Below are 14,936 nucleotides of genomic sequence, written 5' to 3'. Positions count from 1 at the left end.
CTACTGACCGTCACCAACAGGAAGGGTTAATAAAGTTCTATCTTTTGCAGTGTGAGTTATTGTCTCTTAGTCTGGATGTCAACATATGTTTTGTACAAATGCATTTATTCTAGAAGGTTTCATAATTCTCTACATTTACCAAGTACCGTAATAATGAGCGAAAATAGGGAAGGATTTATGAAACAGCCAACTTAACATACAACACTCAGACATACAAAACAAATCTGGGTTCTTATCCTGGATTTGTATTTTTGTTTGCACATAGCAACACCTACAGTAAATTAAACATAGCTGTACATCTGTGAATGATGTCCATGCTAATCTGTCTCCTTCCTATCAGTCTCAAGGGGTGTTGTGAGTCACTGACAAAGCGGTTGCTACATGGTTGCTAGTTTTGCTACCCTGTCACATTCAATTTGTTTGGACATATCCCACAGGAAAATTTGCTTCTCATTTACATAAAACTTTTTTGAAGCACTTTAGAAATCTCCTGGCTCCGACTCTATGACTCAGTGTATTTTACATAACTGCCAGGGATCTTCCAATTACACTATGAAAGTATGAAGAGCAACTGTTACAGACTTTAAACTTGTTAGAGATGGGAAAGCAGAACCTTTTAAAGAGGGCTGCCTGCAGGCTATAATGTCATTTCATAATGCACTGTGCAAGCAATTACCATTAAGGTTTCTGAAATCTTATTGTATGTGAAATGAGGTTGGTTGACGGCAATATCAGCCCCTTAACACACACACACACACACACACACACACACACACACACACAACTCCCCATAGTTAGTGTCAAAACATCTTTGAGCAAGAGACACTGAACCCCTAACTTCTGCCGATAGAGTACATTGGTGCCTTGCCAGCCGTTTCGACCGGAAATTAACCGATAATTCCCAGTAGGTTTCTTATTACGCCGATCTTATCAAACAATCGTACTGATCCTAAGTGATCAATGCGGTCTTGTCTATTGATAACAGTCGAATCGGGTGGCCTTGCATGGTTTCCTTTGCTGTCAGTGTGAATGTATGGCACATTGTATGGGCGCTTTGAATAAAGGAGCTATATAAATGCACCATTTTCATTTACATACTGTACATATATTATATACATAGATTGGTTTATCTTCTGAAGTAATGATAATGTTCTGCAACGGTCGGTAAGGTTAAATATCTCCATCGGTCCTTGTACTGTACTTCACCAACTAAAATTAACTCCATTTAAGCTATGCTTATTGATAAGAGCAGAATCTCTGGAGAAAACGCAATTTCATATTCCTCTCATAACACAGACGGCTGATTCCTTAATCACTTAAACCCTACACTTCCCCTTATCAGACAACTTCACACTGATAGCAGCCAAATGTGCGAAGGCTGGATGCAAAATAACCTGCAGACAGCTACGGGTAAAGTCGTGCTGCCACGCAGCAACGACTAAATAAAACCAAACCAAAGACAAAATAGGAAACCAAGACGCGCCATTTGCAGTTTACTTTGAGTACCGTATTTGCATTCTAGGTTGCCCCTTTAGGAGACCAGAATTAGACTGGAGTCTATTAATTCCAATGGGAGAAGTGAACATGGACACATGCAGCTTCTGAACCATTCTTTAGCCCCGTGGTCACTGAACTAATTGGACCCAATCGCCAGAAGCAACACAATCGTTTGAACATTCTGCCACTAAAATAGCTTTTCAGAGAGACAAATCAGGAGAAAATCCACTATATCAACCTTTTTCTGTCCCAGGAACACACTCTCGTGAGACCTAGCGACAGTAAACATTGGACGTCACGTTCGCGAGATCTGCTGTCAGACAAGTCCACTTAAGAGACCATTTGTATGCCTGGTGTACTATATTTTGCCTCTATAGACGACTCCACGGAGGTGTGCCCTGGGCACAGCCATAACTAAGGTGTCATTAAGTGCAGATTGACACCTCAGTATTGATTGCCTACACCTGGCCTACAGGGCACTGCTCCATGGATTCGTCTAGACTCTAGAGGCTAAAATTGGAGTGCATGGCGGATCTTACCAAATATTCAATATCTCCCTTTGATAAAAACACACCAATTGTTGGTGTGTTTTTATCAAAGGGAGATATTGAATATTTGGTAAGATCCTCCATGCACTCCAATTTTAGCCATGACCCACTACTGCATTAACCTGTCAACATGCCTGCTGTGAAAAGGGTCCTCTAGTCTGGAGGAATAAATATTAATTAGAGCGGGTCATAAAAATTATAGAAAGCCATTAGGATATTCAACATTTATCAAAAGGTAGGTTCCAGTGATGGAACAAACTTAATGCCATTATTGGGACTGATACTGATTTAATTTGTCTCTCACCATGCAGTATACAATCTGTGGGTCCAAGTTATGTTAACCATTTTACTTAATTTCAAAGTCTGTTTAACCATTGCTAGCTTTATCGTGTTTTGATTGTTCATCTGCAGAAACTAGGATTTAAACTTGATTACATTTTCCTGAGAAAGGAAAATGTCGCTTTAATTTCACGCTGGAGTCACGACTCTTTGACGATCGCTGACGGGGGTTATAGCCGTCTCATACCATCCATGCGTCTAATCATTCAACGTTCCTTATCTGGTGAGCTGTTCAGAAAAACCTTTAAGTAAAAGACCAGCATTTTAGAATTTCTCCAGCAGTGCATCGCAATTGTTAGAGTTCTGGGTTTAAGACTGGTTACAGGATATTCATCACCATGGTGCTATTGCATACATGAGCAAGGAGTTGGTGAGGTTGTTTTTTTTTACTATAAAAGACAGAACATAATCATACAATTCAACATCACATTTAACAATAATTAGAACTCAAGGTGGGAATATAAGGCCTACCACTATATGAATTAGGAGTACTGACAAACATGGGAGTCTGGGACAATACACCAACAAGCTAATATCCAAGTGATTACTGCATTACCAAGAATACTAAAGGGACTATGCACCGCACATTACACACATTCTCTACAGTTTCAAGGCAAACCGGTGAGGATTACATTTATCACACATAACTGCAACATACAATCATGAACAAACGGAACTGACTTAAGTTCAGTGACACATAACCAAGGCCTGCTCAGACTCCAGGACAGAGTCCAGGTGGAGTGGTTGCTGCAGACAAACAGGTAACTGAATGGACAGGCACTTAGGTAGTTTATATAGCCGGAAAGTAATGAGTGAGGAAATGCAAGATTGGGGAGTGAAATGTGAATGACAGCAGATGAGGTGGGCAGAAGGCTAAGTCGGCATCAATAAGACATGTTCTATCTGCAAGGAAAATCGTAACGCTAAAACACAAAACACTAATAAAGGCCACCAAATACTAAAGTTAAACTAAACCAATTATATAACTGAAATCAATGTAAATCAACAAAACTCAAAACATAACAAAACAGCAGTGGAAGTCAGGTCTACAAAAGAAACAAAAATACACATTACACTATAGAAACATCCATCATATAAAAACATAATCATGACATTTACCTCTGTCTACATGACGCACACAACAGGAAGGCTCGACACAAGGCAGGCAGGATCACTAGGAGCAGCTGGGCCCATTTAAGTGTTACAAAGGTCGGTCTCAAGGGCAAATATATACTTTCATCTATATTAGCTACAATAGTAAGATTAGTCATCTACTGGGGATTGCATAGCCAGAGGCAAGGCAACCTGTCAAACCAGTATTGAAGGAGGGCCAAAAAGGCACATGCTAGTTGGCTTTTATTAGTTGGCCAAACATTTAGGAAGCAGGAAGTGGGAGGAGCTCTGGCCTGTATCTCCACAGTAGCCCAGGAGGGACATTTCCCGACTGCCTACAATGATCTGAATTCCATACTAAAAGGCTTTCTTACCTTTCTTTGTAGTTGTTACGTCCCAACCTAAGAGGTCCAGGTGTTATTTTGTGCAAAAGCTCCTTATTGGCTATTTCCCCTACCATAAGCCCTAAATTAATTGCATTGAATTGAATGGGAATTGAATGGGGCTATGGGGTGTTGTGCTAATTTGCTTATTTCCATTGCTCAAGATTTTTTTTTTTTTGTATATATCCTCTCTTCATAATGTAAATAATATCCCAAGCGGCACACTTTACTACTTATTTAGATGGAAATAAGCGAATTAGCACAACACCCCATAGCCCCATTCAATTCCCATTAAATTCAATTCAATGCAATTCATTGAGGGCTTATGGTAGGGGAAATAGCCAATAAGGAGTTTTTGCACAAAAAAAACACCTGGACTTCTTTGGTGGGGACGTAACGACTACAAAAAAGGTTAAGAAAGGTAAAAAGGTCTTCTAGCATGGAATTCTCCTTTAAGCACAATTCAGAGCGAGGCATTCAGCAGAGTGTGTGTTTTATAAGTTTGGTGCTGCAGTCTCAAATGAGTCTAGAGATCCTTCATGAGTTGAAGGGTTTTTAGACAACACTGCTGTGAGTCAGGCTTGTTCCTTCACAGGGGTGAAAGGTCACCAGGGGATGTTTGATGGGCAGCCCTCCTGGGTTTCCTGTGATATAATTGGATGTTAAGGTCAAAAGGCGTGCGTGTCTGGGGTTTTAGAAAGTTGCACTCTTTATTCTCTCAAGTTTGAAGAGCTGTGTGCTCACGTGTGTGTGTGTGCGCGTGCGTGCGTGGCTGCGTGCGTGGCTGCGTGTGTGCACCTGTATAGTAGAGTTTGAGTAGTGTAAAGGCCTCTAGTCCGTTTTGTTCCTTGCGTGGGGGAGTCAAACGGACACACAAAAAAAAGGTCATTTTAGACATGCATACATACTCCTTGCGATTCTTGCGTCGTTTACGTCGGTCTATCTATTATAATATTTAATGTTGTTTTTGTTATGTTGATTGGTGTTGTTGGTGGGAGTTGGTGAGGTTCGTCTTGCCATCCTCACCCCCCTTTTCTTTTGTTCACTGAATTCATCCTTCTGTCATGTGTTTCATTCAGTAATTCAGGGCTCACAAAGCCATTCTGTTATGCCATTCGTTATGCACTTGAGCCACTTTGTATCTATTGTAACTTATTTTGCCTTTGAGTATTAAAACAGATAGGCTACTCTTTTATGAGCTGTGTTGTTCTTTCATACATGTTACAGGCAGTAAACCCTAGACTTCAGAACCGCAACAGATTACTATACAACTCTACTATTATTACGATTTTGAGGTTAAGTTTACATATTCGAGTTATGATTATGCCTGGTTTATATGTAGTTGTGTGCTGGTTACAAAAATGTGTTGTTTGGAATGTTCTGTTGTGACTTCCCTCCCCTTCTGAAAATGAACATACAGTATACTAACTAGCTAGGCCTATGCTAAAAGTTTCAAGCTTCTTACAAAAAAGTGTAGTTTGAGCTTACCTCTTTACTAATGCTATAATTTGCTAGTGTTGGAGGAAACCTTTTGTCATCTGTCCCCGTTTTAATTATTCATGGTTTTGTGTCGCGCCGTTGCATCCTTAAACAGAGACTTACAGTAATGTATTAACTTAAGATTAATATTATGGAAGACGGGGCTGATCCATCTTCAAAGAAGGACTAAATGAAATAACATTAAACATGTGTGGGGTGGTGTTAACATTAAATTAAGGAGAATGTGTTGTTTGTAGACTTACATTTAATGTGTAACTTTTCCCTGTGTTTGCTGCTATAATGATGGTTAAAATGGATTTGTTATGTAAACAGTAGTCATCATCAGCCACTGCCTACTGTGTTTACCTGCAGAAACACATTGCCCCCTCTTGCTGCATTTTAAAATGTTCAGAACAACATCCTGTCAAACAAACCAAAATACAGCAAAGGGGCAACGTATTTCTGCAGGCAAACACCAGCACACTACTCCACTGACTGATAACGGTGGTAATATTGGTAGAAAATATTTTGTTTTTGTTTTGTTTGTTATATAAACAGTGGTGGGAAAAAGTACTCAAAGGTTTTATTTAAGTAAAAGTATCAAATGCAACATAGAAATACTCTGGTACAAGTAAAAGTCCGGAATTCAACATTTACTTGAGTAAAAGTGCAAAAGTATTCAGCCTGTTCTCGAGTTACGTGGATTGCAGACGTACGTAACGTACGTCTGTAACGTATATTCATGTATTAATTCATAATGCATTTTTGTAAGTTTGGGTCCCAGGGAGACGACAACATGCATTTAGTTTTTTGGTGAGGATTACTGTTCCACAGCACTGTTTGTATGTATTCACTTCAAACTATGCTGAGTCCTGTTCATAGCATTTCTTATCCCAGAGGCTGTATTCTTGCTCGCAGGCCTATTTTTTTTATTTTACTTTTTTATTTATTTATCCATAAATCATAATCCTGCTGCCTGTACTGCAGGTGTGACTGTAGCAACCAGTTCAATGGAAGCAGCAGATTTCAACCAAACGCCAATCTCTATGCCGTACCAATAGAAGAATATTCACATTTTTTAAGTTGTGCAACCACTTCCTTAAGTAGCTTTGTGTGTGCCTGGCTGGCTGGCTACCTGTGTCTGAGCACGGAAATTGCATTTGGTTGGTTTTCAAAACCAAGTGTCAATGTTGTGCAGTCTAATTAACACACACATACATATTAACTGTTAAATGTTTGTTTTAGTCCTCAAAACAAACATTACATTTCTCTTTATTGTCTATGTATGAAAGTAAAAATCACACCCGTGTGAAGTGAGGGGCGCTCATCATCATGACGTAACATGTTGATTTGCTCAGACACATTTACGTTACGGCCATATCCATATTGACACTTCTCAAGTCTCATGTGTGTCCGTTCCGCTAATCCAAAGCCAACCTTTCATGGCCCGAACAACACTGCAAGCTTTGTGTCATTACATGAATCATTGCTTTCACCTTTGTGTGTGCCCCACGGCAGCGATGAGACCCTTATCTCCCAACGCTGTTCCAAAGCCCCCCAGGGATCCCCACCCAAGCTCCACTGCCATTAATCCCGATCTACAGGCTCACATCGCATCGTGGACCCGACGCGATGTGAGCTTGTAGATCTGCTAGCCTATAGTCTTGGTGTCCTCTGCGTTGCAATACTGTTGTCGATCCGCCAGGCCATAAATTCAGCTTTAATCCCCTCTGTTTCCTCGTTAAGGTCCCAGAGGCAATTTCCAGCCCAGGGCATTAAAGGACTTATTCCCCAGTAAATAATTGATCGTTTCGGGGTAAAGGGTTGAGTTAGACAAAGTGTTAGGCACAGTAGCCTAGCATATCGTCAGGCCTTGTAGGCTATATCTCCTTTTTTCCATTTTATAGTTAATTTTTGGTTAAGTGTAAGTGCATGTGTTTGTGGGTTTTATAAATATTTACCCAATGAAAGGAATTAACAAGAGCTTGTGACTAAATAATAACTATTTAGTTAGATCTATTGGAACACAGATTCCATTTGGACATACAAGGTTTCCATCCGACAGCAACCATATCCTTCAGGGAAAGGATTTGGTGGAGCTGGAAGCTGTCAAATTGTCCGGGCAGAGATACAGAACCAAATGGGTCATGTTTTTCACTCAGATTTAACTTGGATTGTGTACAAACGCCCTGTGCAGTGGAGCGTTGAAGAGCGCAAAGCAGGGGCACGGTGGCACAGTTGGTAGTGCTGTCGCCTCACAGCTAGAAGGTCCTGGGTTCGATTCCCGCTGGGGACGCTGTGGGCACTGGCGGCGTGTTCCCTCCTCCGCGTCATCAGTGCCCATACCCGAGGCGGGGGTTGGCGATAGGGCCTTTCTGTGTGGAGTTTGCATGTTCTCCCCGTGTCCCCTAGGGTAGATACCCTCACAAAAACATGCCGTAATCCTGGTCTCTAAAACTACCTCCCCCTGGCCAGCCGGGGCGCCTGATGGAGGGGAAAGGAACTGGTCGGAATAACGTGTCCCTTCCACGCGCTACGTCCGGCCGGGGAAATTCCCCTCTGTCAGGTGAAAAGAAGCAGCTTGGACTCCTCATGCATAGAAGGAGGCATGAGGTCAGTCCGCTGCCCCCCCCAGGTTGGCAGAGGAAGTGTAGCGCCCAGGATTACATTAGATAATTGGCACTGGGTGAAAAAGAAAAAAACTGGGTTACAAAATCATGGGATAAAAATTTAAAGTAAAAATAAAGAAGAGCGCAAAGCGACACTCTCTGTCCTCAATGATATTTTAGGAACATTCAAGTGTAATTTTATTATTATTATATTATGCTATGTTAGGGAATCCAAATTACATTGGCATTCAGTTGTTTGCGAGGGCTTGGCATAGGCTCTGTAGACAAGTGTATTTATCATGTGTGCACTGTGCACAGGGGTCTTTAATATCTTTCAGGCCAATATGGCACTACAGAATACTGTATAAAACAGTTTCATACACTTTTTGTGGTTAAGAGGCTTTCAAAGCTAGCTCATATACATTGGGTAACTGGATAACTCACCCCTTTTCCCTTTTTTAAAGTGGTAGTGGTTGTGCAACAAAGACCTAAGCAAATAAATCGGCAAGTTTGCTCACTGTGCTTTCTGATTGATTATAAATTGATTCATAGAATAGAATAGAGATTGAGATCTCCATTATGCTCAAAATGTAAAGGGTATACACTGCTTTTGGGACTGTTGGACAATCTCAAAATTCTGGTCCTATAGTCTATTTCCAAAGAGATAAATCTCATTTTTAAATGTAAAATCTAAAAGAAACCAGGTCTCTTTCAGCCTTCCAGACCGGAACATGTCCCTGAACCCTTCTAATGTTATGCTTCTTCAAAAAGTATTAATTCTGGCCAGAATATGTATCCTTTTCAATTGGATTATAGATAAACCACCAGTTGGTAAAGGGGTGAGTTATCCAGTATTCTATAAATGTGGATTCCGTCCTGGCTGTGGAACAACTGACCAGATCTGGCCTCCTGCCAGGGCTGCGTATTGTCACCTATCCTGTTTGTGATTTTCATGGACAGGATCTCAAGGCAAAGTCGTGGTGGAGACTGGAGAGGCTATACGGCTTGGTGAGCTAAGGGTTGCATCACTGCTTTTTGCAGATGATGTGGTCCTGATGGCATCATCGGTCCAAGACCTTCAGCTCTCACTGGACCGGTTCGCAATTGAGTGGCTGGAATGAGGATCAGCATCTCCAAATCTGAGGCTTTCAGGAGGTCCTTGAGGCAAGTCGCACTGGGAGGAGACACACTTAATATCAAAATGTGTGTGGGACATAAACCAAATTAAATATATCAATGCAGAAGCAGCTTGGCATTGATCTTGCAGAGGAATAGTTAAATTTGCTTGAAGGTCTCCATTCAAGGGTATTGATCAGAACAAGAGGACAGAGAAGGCCATTTCAAATGCATATCCACTTATACACTGTGTGTGTGTAATGTATCTTAATAACCGTCTGCCCAATTGACTTTGAACTTGGCATGTGTATCGTTGATTGTGCAGAGTAGAAAGTCAGTTGAATCAGCGGTTGTTCAGAACCGAAAATATTTTCTCTGCAGGTCTGTGTCCCTGTTGTGCCCATATATGGAGATTGACTTATGTCATCAATATTATGTCATATAGGTCTGAGCGGTCCTAGTATTAGCTTTCAAATACTATGATGTAGGCCTACTGTACTAAGTATTGTGACAACGGGTACAACATAACCAGAGAGACTTGTGTTCCCAACGGGCACAGTTTCTTAAATTCATCACATGCACAACATCAAACCTTTCAGAAAGGCTAATGGTGTATTTACTGTAAGACGGTTACCTGTCAGGGAAGCTTTGTAGTCGTTTCCAGTCAGGTCGTGACTCCGAATCATTCAACCAGTATCGCCTGGGCGTCTTATGCTTAGCGCCTTAGGCTATACGACGGTGTTGTGTGCCAAAAATAACAGATCCACAAACTCACAACATGTCACGTCGCACCACGTTGTGAGCTTCAAGGTTTGCTATTTTTTACGCACATCACCATTGCATGAAGAAATGTAAATGGGGCTTTATTCTCTACATCCGTTTGTCAGTCTCTCAGAGAGGGAGTGTGGCATTCTGCAAGGAATGAACTGAATGGCTGTGAGATGAGATGCCACTCATGATTCAGCTGCGCTATTAGATTTGTCTCGCAATGTGTGATGTTGTTCAAATGAGATGAATGCTGCCTTCAGATAGCCAGCAAATCACTGAGATAGTGAGCTTTGATGTGAAAGATGAAAGAAATAACCTCTTCAGGGAAGGCTTTGGACAACAAAGTCTCTTTCATGCATGCTGACACCCACCCCACCGTCCCACGCCCCCCACATTCAGATCTATGTGACACATGTGAACCTGTGTGCGCATGCAACATTTAGTTAGTTAGTTACCTAGTTAGTTAGTTTAATTTATTGTCCAGAATGTGGAAATTTGTCTTCGGTCTCATAACAACGGCAACAACAATTATCTTCATGGCAAAAATGCAGGACAACAGTGGCAAATACATTAAAAACAAATCTAACGAGACATGTTAGACATGTATGTATCATTTAGTGCCTTAATTGCATTAGGAATGAGGAATTTGTAAAGATGTTACGGTTAGCTTTTGGTACTTTGTAGTTCGAACTCCCTGCAGAGTGGATGAAAGGGGTCATTTGCCATCTTGACTATTATTGTAGAAGAGGCCAACTAATATTGTTTATACCGTTTGCTTTGATGGAATAATTGATTGAACACACGTGTACGTTGTACTATGATTTAGGTGTGTACTTCTAAATAAAGTGTTAGTGTTGATTATTGTGCATTAATCTAATTATAGTAAACTAATACTATATTATGCTAAAAAGGATAAAGATGAAGGGAAAAGAGACCTTTTTACAGTACACATACAAATAAATTACACAATCAACACAAACACTTCATTTACAACACAACCAAATCAAATTACGGCGTACATGTTCAATCAATTATTCCAATCAAAGCAAATGGCATAAACAATATTAATTTGCCTCTTCTACAAAAATAAAACGTACAAGTTCGTTACAAGGCTGCATTCTGTCACACATGCCAAGCTGTTATTCTCTTGTATTATTTCCCACCGCGGAGTAACCTCGCATCTCGGAGGACAGTCAAGAGCGGCAGTGTTGGTAGGCCAATCAGAGGCAGGCGGGGCGTTACCATGCCCAGACCAATGCCTATGCTCGGACGCAAACTAGATTCACGCTTTATGCACAATTCATTCTCATCAACAATAAAACACATATTTCTTTAGACACCATTTATCTTTTTTTTTTAGGGGCCCTTGGCACACGCACAAAGTGCCCATATGGCTTGCCGCTTTGTCGAGCATCTATCATATCCTCAACCTTTTTTGGGCCAAAGAAAATAACCCAAGACAATTTCCTGCTACCTCACCGACTTATTTCCTAACACAATCCCAGCAAAGCTTCATTTGGAGCTGTGAAAGCTGTTTTCACTACCTTTTAGAGAAACAGGACTCAGGAGACAAAAGGGCCCAAACCCCGGAAGACTTTAGTGAGTGCTCCCAAGTCCCAAGTCCATTCAGCAATAGTGAATATGTCATTGTTGTCGGGCAGAAACGTCCTATCTCCATATTCTAACGTTTGTGTTTTCTCCTAAATTAACACCCTGATGCCCAAGTGTAGTGGTTAGTTAGAGCATATATGCCTTTTATGCAGAAAAGGCATACATGCCTGAGGTCGACGCCGGCAAGGGCATGCGGTTGCAACGGGTTCCTAATGCCAAATCAAATGGGTTCAGATCTGAGCCAAGTCTCTTGAGGAGGGGCTGAAGCCTGTCCTGGACGGGGTATCCGGACGCAATAACAAATCCACTACAGCGTCACACAAAAGCTTCAAAAGTAGCAGATCTGCAAGCATGAAACCTTGGCTCGAAGCACGACTCGAAACATGGTGCGAGGTGAGGCGTTTTGAGCTCGTCGATCTGCTACTTTTGCTGTTTTTGAATTATGAAAAGTTTTGGACATATGAGGTTTCCACCCGACAGAGAAGATGTTTTTCTTGTTCTTTGTTATCTAGCCAAGGCAGCACTTCACACTTTCCAAGACTCTGAGTGCTGCTGTGACATTCGCTGCTTTCCTATTGACCCATGACAAAGGAGATATCAGGATTGGAAGAAAAGAAATCCTTGCAGAATTCAGCTGAGAAAAGGCTCTAATGGATCGCTTTCACTGATGAATGTAATGGGCCGTGGACGGTGCTGGCAGTGAGCCTTCCTCTGTTGCTCACTAGCGACTCTTACAGATTTGATGGGGTGCCTGTTCAGCAGTGTTCATTTTGATGAGAAGACTTTGATTGATTTTGATATTTAGTCGACTAAGACTAGACCAAATTTCTAAGACAATTTCAGATGACTAAAATAGGACAAAAACTAAATGCTGTGTTATTCAAATGACTAAGACTAAATCAGAATTTGCTGTTAAAATTAACACTGCTGTTCAGTATGGGAGCGGAACTATGCCTTCCTGAACTACAAACCAATAGGCCGGCTGTCACAATTAGAGATAATCGCAATTATTTTTGCATAATCGTTGAAACTATTGAACTGTTGAAACTATTATTTGATGAACATGTTCTGTCCCTCCCAAATAAACAGTAGTATCTTAACAAAGCCCCAGAAGAGAAGATTTATATTCCAAAAGATGATCATTTTTTCCGTCTTCTTTTTAGATAGCAGGTACATAGATCGACCTGAAAGACCTCTGGACCTCTAAGATTCTTGCACACAGTAACCTCAAGCACCAATTGGAGATTCTAGAATGTGAAATAAGTGAGGAGAAATGGTTGAATATAGCTTCCAAGTTTGGCTGGGCCACTATAGGGATATTAGAAGAAAATGTACCCATTAATAAATCATACATAGATACTATACTCCTGTGAAGCTTTTTAGGATGGCTTTAGTAGAAGGCAAAATGTGTAAGGAAGAACCTGGAACATTTTTACAAACTTGGAGAACGATTGGGACTATTACAGCCATAGCGAATACTTTTCGCTGTGCTGTACTTGTACTGTGGACAATAAATTTAATTTATTGTCATTATTACCAGAATCTCCAATGTTCCGTCTCCTGGGACTCCCAGGAGACGGAACATTGGAGATTCCTGTAATAATTTTCTATCTCCCACACTTTTGCCATAAGGGACAACATGCACTGGGGCTTGACTCAATTTATGACTGCTGCTGTTGACCGTAGGTTGCAATTATTATGAAAACCTGCAAAACCTGTCAGTCTGTCTGTCGTTCCGCCTGTCACGCCACCATATATGGCCGTCAGTCCCTCGCGCCTTGTAACACGTCACACCACCATATGGCCGCCAGTCCGTCGCGCCTCGTGACACCACCATATATGGCCGTCAGTCCGTCACGCCTTGTGACAAGCTCCATATATGGCTGTCTCCATATAAGCTCAGTGGCCTTGTGGTTAGAATGTCTGCCCTGAGGTCTGGGGCTCGATCCCCGGCCGAGTCTTATAAAGACTTTGAAAAATGGGACCCAGTGCCTCCCTGCTTGGCACTCAGCAAGGGTTGGATTGGGGGTAATTAAGGCCCTGCGACATACTAGCGCCATGTCCAGGGGGTGTACTTGTACATCAAGCTGCCTCACGCTACAGAAACAGGAGATAGGCTTACTTAAATATAAAGATCACAACACTGACCTCATTAAACCCTGGATAGCCATACCTGGAGAAGAATGGATCATCACCTAGATCTGCATATATGGAGCCGGCCAGCAACTCTACATACATACATACTGTACATACATACATACATACATACATACATACATACATACATACATACATACATACATACACTCAGAAGGAATAGGAACCTGGGAGACCTCCTTGTGCATTCCAAATTTTCCACTTTACCTCCCAAGCCCCCACAGCCACATACACTCCATTTCAAACCCCGCAAATTCATCAACAACCCCCATAGTCACACTTCCTCCCCCATCACGGATCCCCTGTCTCTGACCACCCCCAATATAGTTTACATCATCACCTGCACACAATGTCATAAACACTACATAGGAGAAACCGGACACACACTAGAAACACGCCTCAAACAACACTTATATCACATCAAACGAGCAGACATACACACAACTCTGTTAGTCTCTGTACACACACTTTCAATCCCATCCTATCGCTAACTTCATCATTTCAGGTCTGGAATGTGGAGTCCGATGGACCAGTGGACAGCGGAAACTAATGGAGCATAGATGGATTACAAAATTGCAAACTGTAACACCCACTGGTCTAAATGAAAGAAGTTGATTTTTATCCCTTTTCTGTTCATTTATCTGTAAAATAAATAAATGGTATCCAGGCCTTGCTGTGAACTTTTACTCCCTTATGGTTTTAGGTTGTTTTATTAATGTTCATTTTTATATCCATTTTACCATTGGGTTTTAGAGGATGGTTTCGGACCATGGTTTAGGTATGGTCTAGTCTAACTTGGACTCAGGGGGTGGACGCCTCTGCCTTGCATAGTCCCCAGTGAATAGGCAGTTTGCCCTTCACTGGTAACCCTATTTTGGAAATATCTTTAAATATATGAAGGTATTGTGGGCTGGGCCTTTTTACAAAAGGCCCCCCTTTTAAATACATACACACATACTATACATACCTACATACATTTCAGAAGTTGAAGCAGTTTTTAAGGACCCACTTTTAGGCCAGTGCACCAGAGCAAACTCTTGCCTTTTTTTAAACCCTACCCATTTTAACCAAATACATACATACATACATACACTTTCCTAATTAAGGTCACTGTCACAATATTTCCACTTCTATGAACAACTAGATGGGGACTGGTTAGAAACAAAGACAATACCGCCATCTAGTGTTGTCTTTAGTTTATTTTTATATACTTTTAGACTATAGAGCTATTGTTCTTTCTTTCTGGATTTATAAACATAAGGTTTGTGGTTTGAAACCACCACTGGAGAAAAATAGCAGATCTACAAGCTCATAGC

Source organism: Protomyctophum parallelum, assembly GCF_964188405.1.
Source record: "Protomyctophum parallelum genome assembly, chromosome: 22".
Classification (NCBI taxonomy): domain Eukaryota; kingdom Metazoa; phylum Chordata; class Actinopteri; order Myctophiformes; family Myctophidae; genus Protomyctophum; species Protomyctophum parallelum.
The sequence above is the reverse complement of the archived record's forward strand: the minus strand, read 5'-3'. Positions refer to the sequence as shown.